Here is a 15,441-nt window from a genome sequence, read left to right on the forward strand (position 1 = left end):
TAGGTGATTACAAGGCTGACAACCTCAGGGGGCTGTTTATAAGCCGAGCTATGCTTGGCAATGCTTTCCAAGGTGAGAAACAAACTCTATTTTGTCTCTGAGTTAAAAACCTTAACCAATATGGCAACCCTCGCTATATGCCTGACTATGCAACAATCTCATCAAGGTAAAATTATATCTAAACTCTACTGAACAGAATCAAACCATGAAAATTAACCAGCATGGATGGAAGGAGAATAAGAATTGTTGAATATGTTTAAAATGGATGGTGCAGTGGTGGCATTGTTGCCTCACAGCAAGAGGTTCTCAGGTTCGATTCTCGGCTGGGTGCTTTCTGTGCGGAATCTGCATGTCCTCCCTGCATTCATGTGGGATTCCTGCGGGTGCTCAGGTTTCCTCCCATGTTACATAGACATGCGTCTGGAGCGTTTCTCCCCATGCCTCCACTGAAAATTGGGTTCGTTCTAAGTAGTATTTTCCTGGTTAAGAAACGTTAAATAAATGTACATCCAGTAATATATGTAACACAGAAATACTTTTTAGTGTTATGCACAGGATTTTTGACAGAAAACAGACTCTACTGTATGTGTTAACGTATTTGCACCCTTTAGTGTAGTCAGAAAAATAATGTATTTTCCCAACATGTATAAAATTAATTTGAAAATATTTCAGTAGTCTAATGAAAGTTTCAGACTATTTAAATACATATGCCCCTAGTCAAATATGAATGAATTTCTATTAAAATTAATATTGGGTTACTATAACTTAGAAGGCTGATGTTTCTTACGGTGCAACGGCTGGTTCAAATATATGTAATACTAATTATTATTATATTAGCAATTCTTTATGAACACTGCATCAAGTATTTCACTTTGGGGATATATACACAAAGATGAGGGATTGGTAAAACATGCATAACCATAGTGCATGCTCAGCTGAAGAGTATTTTTAAGTTTCTAGACTTGGGTACCTTGAGAAATAATTACATTTACAAACTGAAATAATGCAGCAAATGAGGTCTGGTAACAAACCAATTTGTCCAGGGACATTATCTGGTGGGGTTAGAAAATTACAGTAGCAGGAATTAAGAGGGTGGGGGGGTGAAAGGTTAAATGGGGATGACGGATGATTGGGGGGGAAGGAAGTAAGGGTAGGGAGAAGCTTAAGGGGTATAGGCAAGTGTAACGGGATGGAATCACATTTTAGCGGAACTTGCTATGTCAAGTGTTACATCCAAGATAACCTTTAGGTATTTTGGCGATCAGGTAGGCCTTAAGGCTTAGTGATACAGGGTGAGTGACAAACCCCCCCCCCCCCGGTTGCTCTGTGGTTAATTAGGGAGGTGTTGAGGGGGGGATTTGGCTTGTCCTGTTAAGGGCTTTCGGTTCTTTTTGCTGGTGCTTTATTGCCTCAGAGTTGGGCCACTCTACAGCATTCCTTGTTATGGTCCTTCATTGTGGAGGGAGTGGCCATGGGTGAGAACTTGCATTTTCAATGGGGGTAGTGAGAGAAGTGTGCAATATACTAGCTTTGTCGCTTGGCTATGCTAGAGGATTTTGCTAACATAGCTTTTTTTGGGGAGGGGTGTAAGAAGAGTGTAATTAGAAGGATGCTAGCTTTGTAGTTCAGTTCATGTTCAAATTTTGTTTACAGCTTCATCAGCGCTTATTAGCGGGCTTTGTGAGGTCAGTGAGTGATGGCTATTACTCCCGCATGCACACAAGAGAGTACTGGTAGAGGGGAAGACCATGAGTAACACTGGAACGTACTTCCCACAGTCCAGATTGGTGCAAACAAAATGAAACACCTAAGAAAGGTAAATATAAGTATTTTGGGCAAATTTTAGTGTGGTCCTGCAGGTTTAATTAGGTAAACTTAATATTTTATGGGTTTAAGTCATCTAAAATATATAAAAAAAAAAATCAATTGTTTTCCGTTTAAGTACCTGCTTCCATGAGCCAACATTTTCCCTCTAAGTAGCTGTCCCAGGGGAGTCACAAGTCCCTTTTTAAGCATTCAAAACTATGTTTGAACTTTACTAAATTTAAGTTTGGTATAATAGACAAAGTTTTTAAAAACCCTAGGTGAAGTGATTGGAAAGGGGCATTGAATCTAAAAGAAATGAAGTGGCAACTTAAAGTAAAGGTTTCATACACCCCTGGTTTAAATGAACATATTTCTTTACAACCTTATTTGAACAAAGCAAGTGTTATGTAATTGATTTGGAATTATTTTTATAATGGTAGTGTATTCGAAGAATAAGTGTAATTTTCCAAACAGATGGTTTTAAAATGTATATTTTATTATGCTCCATCAGTCTACCCCATATATTTCTTGTAGTATGGCATTAATGTCAGTATAGGCATGAAGGTGTTTAAGTATTTTAGGTCTGTGTCTTTAAATTAATGAGCCTCCAATAATTACCTAATTGATTTTATACTATGTTTACTTGTATAAAAGGGGTCAAGCTGTTTTTTTATGAATTCTGATGAAGTCCTGTCACGAAGAATGTTACTTTTATTAATAAACGTTGGAAGGATTTTTATCTACGGTGTTTGAGTACACCGATTAGCCACTTTTGGCTGTGTATTTTCAGTTGTTGCTTGATTTTCACTTTAGTTTTTTGGAGTCCCACATCATAATTGAGATGCTTACGTTTATTTGGTGTGGAGATGCTTAAGTTTATTTGGGGTTTGACGTGAGTATTTCCTGTGTCGATCTCGGTTGCTCTGGGAGTGCCAAGTGGTGTGACATCTTTCGGCATGTCAGTTGGTGGGATTGGGACAATATAAAGTCTCTGATCTGAATGATTTTCAAGTGAATGCAGGGTGCTTGTCTTGTTGAAAAATCATTTTGCTCAACCATGAGATATTATGACCTTGAATAGTGTGTGTGTGTTGGCAGCGCTGTGGGGGGGGGGGGGTGGTATGGCTTCCCATGTGGGATGAGCAGATGGTGCAGCACCCATTAAGTTTGAATACTTATTCCAGTGTTGTTTTCTTTAATATTCTACTTATCAGCTTTTCCTGCCTTTGTCCTATTTGTGTGGGTTCCATCTTTGTAATCTGATCAGCTATATGTGCATTTTTTTCTAAGATTTTTATATAATAGTTGGTAAAGTTGTTTTTGGCAAGATTTTAGTATAACAACTTTGACTGCCATGTGATACAGTAACATCGTTCGATGTATTGTTGTACTGACCTTCACTGTGGCATCTCCTCAGCCCATGCATATGCCTAAGCAATGCGACTACCTTTTGTACAGTGATAGTGTCATTTTAACCTTAAATTGTACAACTTTGTGGTACCTGGCAGACTTTTTTGGGGAGGTCACGTGGGGTGGTTCTATTTTTCGCTGGGGCAGCCTCGTTGCTGATGCCTGTGGTTTGGATACCTGTGGTCATGTTTATATGAGAGAGATAAAAAGAGAGGTTAAAAAATGGAGAAAGGAATGGACTTGGGGTCCTTGCAGAGTCCTGTGGTGCAGACATCTGTGGTCATGTTTATACAAAGAAAAAAAAGGAAAGGGATGGAAATGGGGTGTTAATGACTGACACCTGACTTTGCTGGTGGAGGGATTGGTGGTGAGTGGACTGTGTCCCACTTCAAGCTATTGCTTTGTACAGACTTCTTGCTTTCAGAGTGGGAGGAGATGCAAGGTGCTTGTCATGGGCTGTGAGCTGTTTTGTTAACAGATGCCCCTTGTGCCTGTGTGGCATGGCAATAACCATTGCATGAAGGGTGGCCTGCTTCCCAATTGTACTGATGTACTAATTTTTTGGAAGTGCTCAGATTTTCCTAGTGTGTCTGGAATTGGGTCTTGTGCTGTTCCATGTCATGGAATTGTCTGTCAGGTAGGTTGGTGGCTGATGGCTGATCACTGGACACTGCAGTTGGGGATGGTGGCAGGCTTTTAATTTGCAGACTGTGAGTCCTTTGGAGGTTCACACTGTTACAAGGCTTACTTGAGTCATTTACTGAGCTTGTAAGAGCAGTATCCAAGTGTGGTGTTTGTGGGGTTTTTTTCTGCTTTTGCTAGTTACAGACAAATCATTAAAGCTTGTGGTTAGGAAAGGATAGACAGCTGAGTGCAGACTTCATAGCCTTCAGAAAGCAGATGTGACAGAAGGGACACTTAAATTATAACTTTGGTCCTAAATGCCAATTAGGGTATGAAGCTAAAAGTGGAGTTGGGGCTTGCATTACATTGCAGTTTCGTACCTCAGTACTGTCCTTGGTTCACCTTGGTAATATAAGGCCTTTTATCTTAGCAGTTTATTACATGGTTATCAGATTTGTCTGGTGGGGTGTTTGTGGTGTTTCATGGTTTCCTTTTGTTATGGTCAGTTGAGTTGGGGATTTTACAGCCTTTTGTTGGTCAGGTTAGTTTGCTGTTCTTACTGCTGTGGTGCTGCTCTGCGAGACTGAGGCATATGGTGCACGTACACTTTTACTGTTAGTTGCAGTATGCTGACATCACTGTTGTCCAGGAGTTAGCAGCATAGACAGAATTTTACCTCATAATTTGAGACCAATTCTGCAAACTCTGCAGGGCTCTCGATGTTGAGTTCCCAGACCTGACAGCTACCTTAATCCAGACCGTAAAGTGTGGATACAGGATAAGGTTGCTTGATAGGCAGGGAATGAGGGACTTCATTCCCATTGTTGGTTAGTGGTCAGTGGGTGGACTTACAGCCCACAGGTATGAAGAGGTTTAATTAGTAAGCACAATACCTTTTAGCATGATGCCATTTATAATATGCTCAGGATGCAGTACATGTTTCTGGTATGTGTATGTTATTGATGTATTTTTAAGGAAACAATGATTAAGTTTGAACATGCACTGTTATGACCCTAAATGATCATTCCTCAGGATGCGGTACATGAGCATGGTATGGGTTTGTTTTAGGCATCTTAACTGTCATTACTCTGTGCATGTTGGGTTACAGATGTCTACAGAACAAACCATGGGTTAAAGCTGCCAAGGTTGAACTCCCTTGGGGAAGAGGGTTATGGGCCAGTGTAGTGGTTGTGATGTTGATGAACAAGGTAGGCCACTGACAGTGCTTAATGTTGTCATTAAGGAGTTTTGCCTACATTTATGCTGAGTATTTATATTTCCCAATCTTTTACACGTGGGGAAGCGCAGAGTGGGCATCAGCCGGTGACCTGAAGACCAGTCAGTGGCCTCAAGGAAATTGTTTTCAAGATGGGAAAGCACAGAGGGGGCATCCACAGTTGCCTGAAAGAAGTTAATTTCAAATGTGATGGATTTTGTAGGGGTGGATGTTCCTACTGCTGGAGTTGTGCACAAGGAAGTTGCAGATAATGCTACTTTATTAGATGCTCATTAAGGCACAGCAGCATCAGTGGAGTTTGGGATTAGAGTAGGGACAGGTTGTAGGAGGTATGTCAGGGGCAGGGTGAAGCAGGTTTGGGGTTGTCCACAGATGAGGAGGTCACAACATCGTGAGGTGGGGTTGCTTTTTGTGGGCAGTGTAGTTTTCTGGTGGCAAGGTTATGCAAATGGGTTTCTTAGTCACCTGTGCTAATTTGGAGCTAGCAGTGCTCCACATTGGATGTAGCAGCAGTGGCTGAGACTTTAAGGCTAGGTGAAGGGTTTGACAGGCCATTGTAAGGTATGGGCTGTGTGTGTGTGAAGATGTGTGGGGAACTGGCATCAATTTAATTAAAAACCTGAATGTCTAAGCAAGGTGTTGGTTTGGGGGTTGCTAGGGGATGCAGGATGAGGTTTATTTGATTTGCCAGATGCGAAGGTAATACCAGAAAAAAGGGGGGTGAATTGTTGGGTCAGGGGTACATTATGGATGTCATGGATATCACTGGCCTTCTGAATTTCGCATATTTTGATGGGAAGGGTTTTGGCCTGTTGGCTGGCAGGATGGAAGGATGCTGAGAAGAGGGCTGTACAAGATGCAAGGATGTTTGGTGAAGGGATATTAATATTTGGAGTTTCATTGTCTAGTGTTAGAGATTTAGTAGAAGTTGCAGGCAAACGGTTGATTTCCACTTGGGTATAGGACAGTGATACAAGTCTTTAGGGTTGTCAAGGTGAGGTGCGTTAGATTGGCTTGGAGTGATCAGTTGTGCTACAGGATTATGGGGCAGTTTTTAGTAAAAGGGTGTATGGTAGGGCAATGCAGAGTTCGTTAAATTAAGTTTAGACAGGGAAAAAAGGTAAGGGAGGTCAGTTGGTCAAGCTGGATTTTTCTACGATTTGTATAGTAGCACAGGTGACAGGGTTATGTGCCTTTACTACATCTGGGATGACGGGTCATATGTTTGAAAGGTTGGAGTAGGTTGGATCGTGTGAAGACTGGCAGACTATGGCTATTGACAAGACAGGTTTGTTGTGAGGGCTGGCACTGGTAAATGGAGGTTCATTGGGTTACATTCTGGAGGTTATTGCCTTTCTGGATGTAATGAATTCATTGTGGATGTACTCCAGCCATGCAGATGGCAGTTGTTGGTCAGTAAATGCTAGGGTGATCATTGTGTTTTCTGCTTATGCTGGATGGTTGGTGTGATGGCAGGATTGCTCTTATACAGCTAGTCAATTGATCCATTATGAAAGAAAATAACATTTTGGTCATTAATGTATCCATTGGGCGACAGAGGCTGCACCTAAGTATGATGGCATGTCACTGACCTTGTTTTGTTTTGGGTGACATTGGGCATTTTAGGGTTCTGGAAGTACATTGTGATTGTGCGATTTTACCTGGCTTGGGTTTAGTGTTTTCTAGTGCATTTGGCAGGGGATTATCTGGGAATCAGCCTGGTCAGGCCTTTTGGCAGCTGGCTAAAGAGTTGATAGGCATTTTCATTTGTTAAAAATGAGGCATATGCTGTTCAGTTGGGGGGAATCAATGGGGGATGGGTTGGGTTGTATGGCTTGTTGGATAGGGAGGGGCTGGAAGGGAGGAAGATTGAGGGGATGTTGAATATTGGGAGTTTCGTCTTAAGATGGCATAGGAGGTTCAGCTGGAGTAGTTGGGGATTAAGGTTAATTTTCATTTTTAATATAGAAGGGGTATGGTTTGTGGTGGTTGTGGTGCTAAAATGCCAGGATTTTTGCTTAAATGTCTTACTGCTTATAATGGATAGCTGGTGGGATGGCAGAATTGTTATGAAATGGAATTTTGAAGTGAGAACTCAGCTGGCTATTATATTCAGTGGACTTGAAAGTGAGGCTGCAATTTGGTATGTTGGTCTGCATTTGCCTGTGCATGGTTACAAGTGGCAGTGGGTTAGTGTTTCGTGTATCCAGTTGGCTGGCAATGACCTGGCAACCATTGCAAAGCTACTATTGGTAGTTAGGTAAGTGAGTATTTAGCTATTATATGGCGGTTATGCTAAGCTGAGATTATGGTTTGCTACTTTAGCACTGGAGAGGCATCAGTGGTTTACTTTAAGCTGTCTAGCAACTGGCTACTTTCTCTTTTTGTGACAGGGCTTTGGGAAGTGATGACACTGATCTAGTTAAGTTTGAGAAAATGGGATACACCAAATGATGTCTGGCTTAATGCCTTTTTGTGCTTGTTAGGTTGTTGGAAGTCTGGAGAGAGGGATGGAGAACAGCATGGTCAGGCTGGTCGGTGGAGAAAAGGGGCAAGCTTGCCCTCTTCTGTTCCCTCTCTGGTCTTGGATGTTCAGTTCAATGAGTTGGGGAAGGAAAGTGAGCGGTTGGATGCTGCTTGATAAATAAAATAAGTGAGCAGAGATGTAAGCTGCTTATTTGGCTGGATATATAATTCAATAAATTGTAAATGAAGTGCGTGATGGTACGCTGCTTCATAAATAAGGAATTTGGAGGTATTGATGCTGCTTACTGGGTCACGATATCCTAAATGTTACATGGATATTATGCTCAACTATACCATGTGTCAGTTGTAATTAATAAATATTGGTTAACAAAATCATGTTTATAAAAGCTTAATAAAGGTTGTCAAATATCATTCTGTGTGATGTGTTTATTGAAGGGGACTGGGACAATACATTTTAGAATGTGCAGGCTGTAACCTTATTATATGTACAAAGCTAGCATACATTTTTGTTCTGCATTTCTGATGAAAGCAGAAGTCTGGAATTTAACTGATGACGTTTCGTTGATGTCATTGAAATCAAAGCCTCTGTATACTTAGTAACTCATCATATGATCTTTGTATAGTGTAAGAGAAATCAGTAATCATATTGTCTTTGCACATTTCAGCTAAGTTATGATCTTTTCCTTCTGGAGCTCTACTGACACGTTTGTATCTGACTGACTTTCTGATATGAATTAATTTTCTCAGATATGCTGCCACTTTATCAGCAGCTTTTTAGCTTTCAAAGATTTGATAGATTTTCCACTTGATATTTTTTTTTTCTTGTATGGTCTTATACCTATGGTATGAAGGCATTCAATGAAAAGTGTTTTATAGGCATTTAAAACTGCATGTGATGAACATGAATGCAGTAACAAAGTACACAAACAACTCTCTAAATTAATTCTGCTTCCAGTTCATGATAGCTATAATTTCAAATCCTCCACTGTAAAAATAATTAATACTTTAGCAGTCTAGTGAGAAACATAAAATCTGCTTTCAGCATAAGGTATATGCTGACAGGAATAGAGAGGATACACAATAAATTGCATTCTTTGTCAGTGTGGGGTATCACAAACTACCTTGTATCTAAGAATTATTACAAAGGTAACAAACCTATCCTGTGATAGTCCTGAATTTTGAAATGACTACTTATAGAACAACAGTAGTACTGCCCATAGTGGAAGTGCCCCCTGTTGTCCTTGCTTCTGCAGTTTTTCTACCACTGTGTTAGATGCATGAAAAATTACTGCTAAGAGTAGTCACACACAGTGAAAAAGTAAAGTTAAAAATAATGACCACTTAAATATTTAGTATCAGTTTGGTTCAACTCTTTTTAACCTCAACAGACTCTGGGGGTATTTCTGCTTTTCAAAGAATCCTCTTAATGAATTATTATGAAATAAGAAAGTACAAAAGGAGGCCATGTTAGGTAAGTGAATGTAAATTAAGCAGACAACATGAAGTGAATTAAAATGGAGGCCAGCAGAATAAAGAAAGTACAAAGTTTCAGGAAGATATGTCCCTCCCTCTGTTTTCAGTTTAATCTTAGCATCATGTGGTATGGCTTTATATTCTTTTACTGAACTAATGTGATTTCCTAGTGTATCCTATAGATGGATCACACCATTTTATTTAGTATGTTACTATTAAGTCTCTCTGCTGGTGTCAAGGTCTTCTGTCTTGTTCAGTATAGTATGTTATTGTTAAATAAATACTTAAAAAGTATAATTTGTGATTTATTTTGATTTTACATACAGCTGAAAAACTTGTAGAGAAGTGTTTTGCTTTCATAAAAGTTCTGATCAGAGATGGGAAAAAAAGGAATACAAAGAAAATTGTATAAAGTCAATGAGTCTTTAAGCCAGTATCATGAATTTCATATATCCACCCTGAATCTGACAGTCAACTTATCAATAAAATCCAGACACAAATGAGAGGAGAAGCTTTAGCATTTTTTAAATGGCAGGAAGAACAATTGTCAAACAAAGTACCTTGTGTCTGTAAATGGGGGATGGCTGCATTCCCTTATGGGATTAGAGAAATGTATTTAATTTAAGACTTAGAAAGTCAATGCTTTGTACACAAGGATGGGTTAAGGAGGTCAATAAGAAGCTAATAAAAGAAGCATTCCAGTGAGACATTTTTTTTTCGATTAGTGGCAATGCACGAAAACAATCTTCCTTATTTCCTGTCTACCAGAGCAGCTTTATGTTTTCACAAATAAATCAATACCTAGTGCTCTTCGGCTTATTTTCTTACTGTACATGAAAGACTAATGGAATTCAGCTTTAAAGACATCAGGGAAGAGTTGCCCATAGTTCTTTAAGCATAGAACTGTAACCGTTATTTTTTTTCTCTTTTTGTTATGCTGCTAGACACAGGACTGATAAATCTTTGTGGCAGTATATTTCTTAGAATTCTTTGACCACTGAGAAGAATATTAAAATCCACTCAATCCACACCGTTCAGTAATTCGCAGGATAGAAGAATAGATTAGTTGTCTCTGTGGCCAAATAAAGTTGCACTGAGATCACATATCACATTTTTAGAATTCTCCACTGTCTGATAGTAGAAGAAAATCATACACTAGCTTTAAAAATGTTGCAATGCAAGTGAATATATGAAATGATTTGTACCCATAACTGGATTATATGTTAAAGCTCCAGTCCAGTGCAGGGATGGGTCCACAACATATCCTTTAGTAAGCACCTTTGTATTCATTTTAAATTGCAGCTCAGTATATTAAACTTTCAGGCCTTAAACTGCATAGGCAAGAAATAGATCAAAGCCTATTAACATGCAGAATTATAAGCTATTTGTCACCCTCTCCTGCTTCATTCTTTCCAGCCACCCCAATACCCGACTGGAATTACTAACCCCCCCCCCTTACTGCACAGGAGCATAGGCATTATAAGGTTGGAACTAGATTGAATCCTATGGGTATCCCAGGGATTTGTGCCATTAGCTGCTTCCATTGGGGGGGGGGGGTATTTTTTTCCATTTGCCTATTATATCTGAAGCTACTCCCAATGGGCTATGCATTCCAGCACAGAAGGCCTATATGAGTACCCACCCCTGGGCTTAGTATGCTCATCCTTCCCTATGCCTCAACACTCAAGCCACCAGTTGAGCTCGCAGGTTACTTAGGACACAGGGCTTTATGTCAGAGTGCAGGCCTAGTCAGGATATTAGCTTATAACTAAGGAGTACAGAAGAAGCCTTATTTGAAAAAAAAAAATACAGGGGCCAGGTTTTAAGATTTGTCCAACATGATGACAATATTTGCTGTTAGGTGTCCTGACTACAGAGCAATCATCATTCCAAAAATTCCATGTGCTCTGTTTCTTCTTGCAAGACCCTGACATTTTACAGGATAACTCTCTGTCCCTTATTTGTTCAAGTATACAATCCCACACACCCACTCCCAAAAAATAAAACAAAAAATTAGCGTGTGTGTGAAAGAGTGGACATTTGTCATTGAGAAGGTAAAGTTATAGTTAGCAAGTTCGTACAGCAGTACAAATATATACTTTTGTATAGGGTTCAAATAGTAATTACTAAGCCAACATGAAATCATTCTGAAAATCTAATTGGTTGTGAGTTACTTGGTCTTGAAATATCAATATATTCAGAATCCAAAGGCAACAATTCAGAAGTAATCCATAATGTTAAATAAATATTGGGTAGATATACAACATATCTGAAAACAATTCAGTTTTGTGTTTTGATTCAAATGTGTTTCCTGCTTTGAATTATTGACTTCTAAAGTCAAGCAATAAAAGGATGTTTAGTAAACATGAAGCAGAAATCCAAAGCACTCAAACCAGGTATCCTTAAAGGGCATCTTTTAATCCAACAGTAACGTAGGAAATCCAATAAGAAAAACATAAAAATACACTAATAACACTTACATCCTGTATATCCAGAAGACTTTGTCAGATAAAGGTTTCATCTCAATGCTAATTTTTAAATATACAGCTCTAGGTCACATATCACATTGCTGTTATTTGTTTGACCAATCCGGTATTCCAAATAGTACCAAACCCCTGCTTACACTAAAAAGGCAAGTTTAAAGAGCACATTTAAAATACTTCAATAAAATTAATATAAAAAGATGATTTATATATATATATATATATATATATATATATATATATATATATATATATATATATATATATACACAAGCTTTTGACATTTATCTTAAAAGTACTTTTAACCTCAGCATTCAAGTAATCGAGCAGTGGTCATCAAGGTCTGGCCAACTGCTCGCATTTAAAACTAGTTGCTAATAAAGCTCTTTTCTTCCAAGGTGGATTGCCCATGGACCTCCCCTATAGCTCACATTTACTTTTTCAATAACAACAAACTGAAACCAGGGTTTTTCATTACCCAAAATGTGTTTAACTGGAGTGTTTGTCATTTTACCTTTTTTAATAAGATAGCGATGTTCATAAATATGGTCTTTTAGCATTCATTCCATTTTACCAATATAAAATGCCTCACATAACTGGCATATGGCATACAATGCCTTTAGTTAGACAATCAAATCTACCTTGCAGATCAAACTTATGTTCTTTAATATAAAAGTGTTCAGATGTAAGGATATATTTACAGTAATGACAGCTCCTACAACTTTACACTCTTAACTACACTTGATGCAAATATTTTGGAGAAACCTTCATATGGCAAAATATTTATTTATTTGACATTTGTTGACTGAGTTAGTCCAACTGAGCCAGTGGCCCATTTTCAGTGGAGACCCGAGGAGAAATGCTCCAACATACAAAACAATACAATACAATTTGTGAAACATTTTAGAAAAAGTAATATATATTACAGGAAATACAAATTTTGGACAGGCTTAGAAAAACGCTCAATTAATTACAGGCAGAACTACAAATGAGTGTACACAGTTAAGGTTGCACATTAAAATTAGCTTGGTATTATGTAAGAAGATGCATGTAGGTAAGAAACAAAGTTGGCTTTAATACTGTCTTCAGAGCACAATAAATTATGGGAAGAAGTGAATTGAGAGTCATAAGTATAAGAAAAGGGCCATTGAAGACGGTTTAAGTATATTTGGAGAGAGTGGGGGTGGGATTAAGTTCTTTAAACTTAAACGTTTTCTTGAGACAATGCATGGATGTTCATCAGTCCTTAAGGTAACATCCTCTTTTATAATAATCCAGTTTTTGTACATAATCTGTTTTATTGTAGCATTTTCTAAGTTAAAAGTAGTCGCACATGAATGACAGTATTTTACAATGTGATGGCACAGCTCATTAGATTAATCCACACTAGTCTCTTCTGTCAAGTTACAATTGCATTCACTTACAAATGATGGAGTCAGAAATGCTGTTATGTCTGAGAATAATGAATGTGTCAGAACCTTGCTTGCAGTGGCTCTTACATATGTTTCCAAAATATGTGTTACATAATTTGAAAAAAAAAAAAAGAGCTTGCAGAGATATAATGGGGATAGCCGAGTCTAAAACAAGTACAGTTTTGTGAGGTTTTAGGTTCTGTCTTCATTCAAACTTCATTCCCCAAGTCAGGCAAAGTATCAGATTTCCTGGCCTGTAAAGCTCAGCTAATTAGCAAAGTTGCTGTCAATAGCTGGTCATATTTCATTTGTTTCAGACAACAAATGTTTCAAAAGGTCGGTGGACCACGTAGAGGGAAAGAACGAAGCTATACCTCATCCTCAACCTTTTCTACATGAGGTCAGGGATTAACTTCCATCACCACCACATCTCAGTTCGCTGCCATTCTCCTATGTTCTTTGCAATTGTACATGACCATCACATGCTTTCTATCATGCAATTCATCCAACTACTGGCTGGGTATCCTCATCTCTACTTGTGTTCTTCCTGTCTTACTCAAATCTTCTTTATATGATAATATTCTGCCTTCCTATACATTTAGATGAACCGCACTATTCTAAACTTTCTCTACATTTGGGACTAGTTACCCTTCTCCTCCAATATCCGCATTTCTTTGTTTGTTGCACAGTGTGCATCCAACTACCCTTTTCAGATACTTAATCTTCATCACCTTGAGCTGTCCAGGTTTCTATGCCATGCAGAAGCATGGTCATACCACTGTTTCGTACACTACACTTTTCCATCTTTGTTTTAAATTCTTCTGTCACCCACTACCACTGATACTTTGTACTAATTAGCTATAGCACCTCTGATTCTGGCTATGACTTCCTCATTTAGGCTTCTCTTCTTTTCAGCCACACCTCACAGGCACTTCAAAATGTTAACCTTTTTCACTATTCTCACATTGGTTTTAGTGTCTGTCGCCTTCTTTTTCTCCTACATTTGTTTGGATGTAATCCTTTACATTCCACATACCTTCAGTTTTGCATTGCAGCCCTCACTAGCTGCCCAAGCTTCTGTTTAGAATCTGCAAGTAATGTCATGTTACCTTCACAGAGCATTTTTATTACCTTTTTGCTTTGAGCTGTCTGTTGCTGCTGTAGTCTATCATCAATATCAATAGGAATAAGTTCAGAGTAGAACTCTTCATACTTTTATCACGTGGTCCTTGTACACATTCAGCATTAATTCTTACAATGTTTTCAGGGCTTTGAATCACTGCATACTTGGCAAAACCATCTGACTTAAGCCCTTTTCATATACTTTCTCCAGGTCTAGAAAAGCCCAAATACACAGCTTCTGTATCGCCAACTCTTTTCAACTATCTCACTGCAAACATTAGGTTGGTTGTAGTGTATCATGGTCTAAATCCAAACTGCTCCTCCCTTTTAATTGATTACACACAGAACTTGGAATTACCAGTCACCATATTTAGTATATTCATGCAGTGTGACAGGGGTTTGATACCTCTGTACTGCCCATATACTGGAAATGCAGTGCTTATTCTCCAGTGAAATGGAATACACTTTTTTCTCCATAATGTGATGAATATCCTTAACACCAATTTTCTTCTAAGCTACCCAATATGTTGACCATCACAGTTAAAAGAAATGTCAATTTTTAGCCTGGATAGCTTTATGACCCCCCAGTCAATAGAAAATTAAAAGGAGATTGCTATCTGTCTCTTTCTTGACAAGAAACATTCAACTGTGATAGGATAAGTGATATAAAAGCAAGGGAGACAAATTCTTAAAGTATCACAAGAGTTTATTCAGCCCCAGCATAATATGCAGTGAGGAAGCTGACTAGGAAAGAAATGCCAAACAGAGGAAGAAACTGTTAAGTCACTTTTTAATTTGATAAAGTATGTGTATTTTTCTACTGGAATGAAAATACACTCGGGAAAATAAATATTGACATTAGGGTACAGATGCCTCTTCACTCACCCTACTTTCTACCATGTATGATCTTATATGATTATAAATCCATACAGCCACCCAGCGGTGTGAACATTGGCTCTAGATGACTGTGACGACAGTATTCTCTCACAGCTTACATCTCTACTCAAGCTTTGTAAGGAGCTTCTGTTGCTTATTAGATAATTACATGATGAAGTGGATATAGAAACAGTGACATTGAAAGTTATCTTATTGCAACTTTGGACACCTGGGAAAATCTCTTTATAGATATATTTTTTCCCCTTAAATAAGTACAAGTAGAAAAGCTGGGCCAAGAATAAGTGTTATAAACATGAATGTATCATTCATCCATTCCTTCAGTGCCACTAAACAGATACAGCACTAAATCCAAAATAAGAACCTTTACTAGCTACAGTGCTTTTCTTTATGATCACTGGTAATTTGCTGTCATTTTGTCATCACACAATCTTGTGCAATCATGTTCTACCCATTAAAACTCATTTGCCAAGTTTTTAGTGTCATAGGTGGA

This window comes from Protopterus annectens, chromosome 9.part0 (assembly GCF_019279795.1).
Source record: "Protopterus annectens isolate FY-2018-M chromosome 9.part0, PAN1.0, whole genome shotgun sequence".
Taxonomy (NCBI): domain Eukaryota; kingdom Metazoa; phylum Chordata; order Ceratodontiformes; family Protopteridae; genus Protopterus; species Protopterus annectens.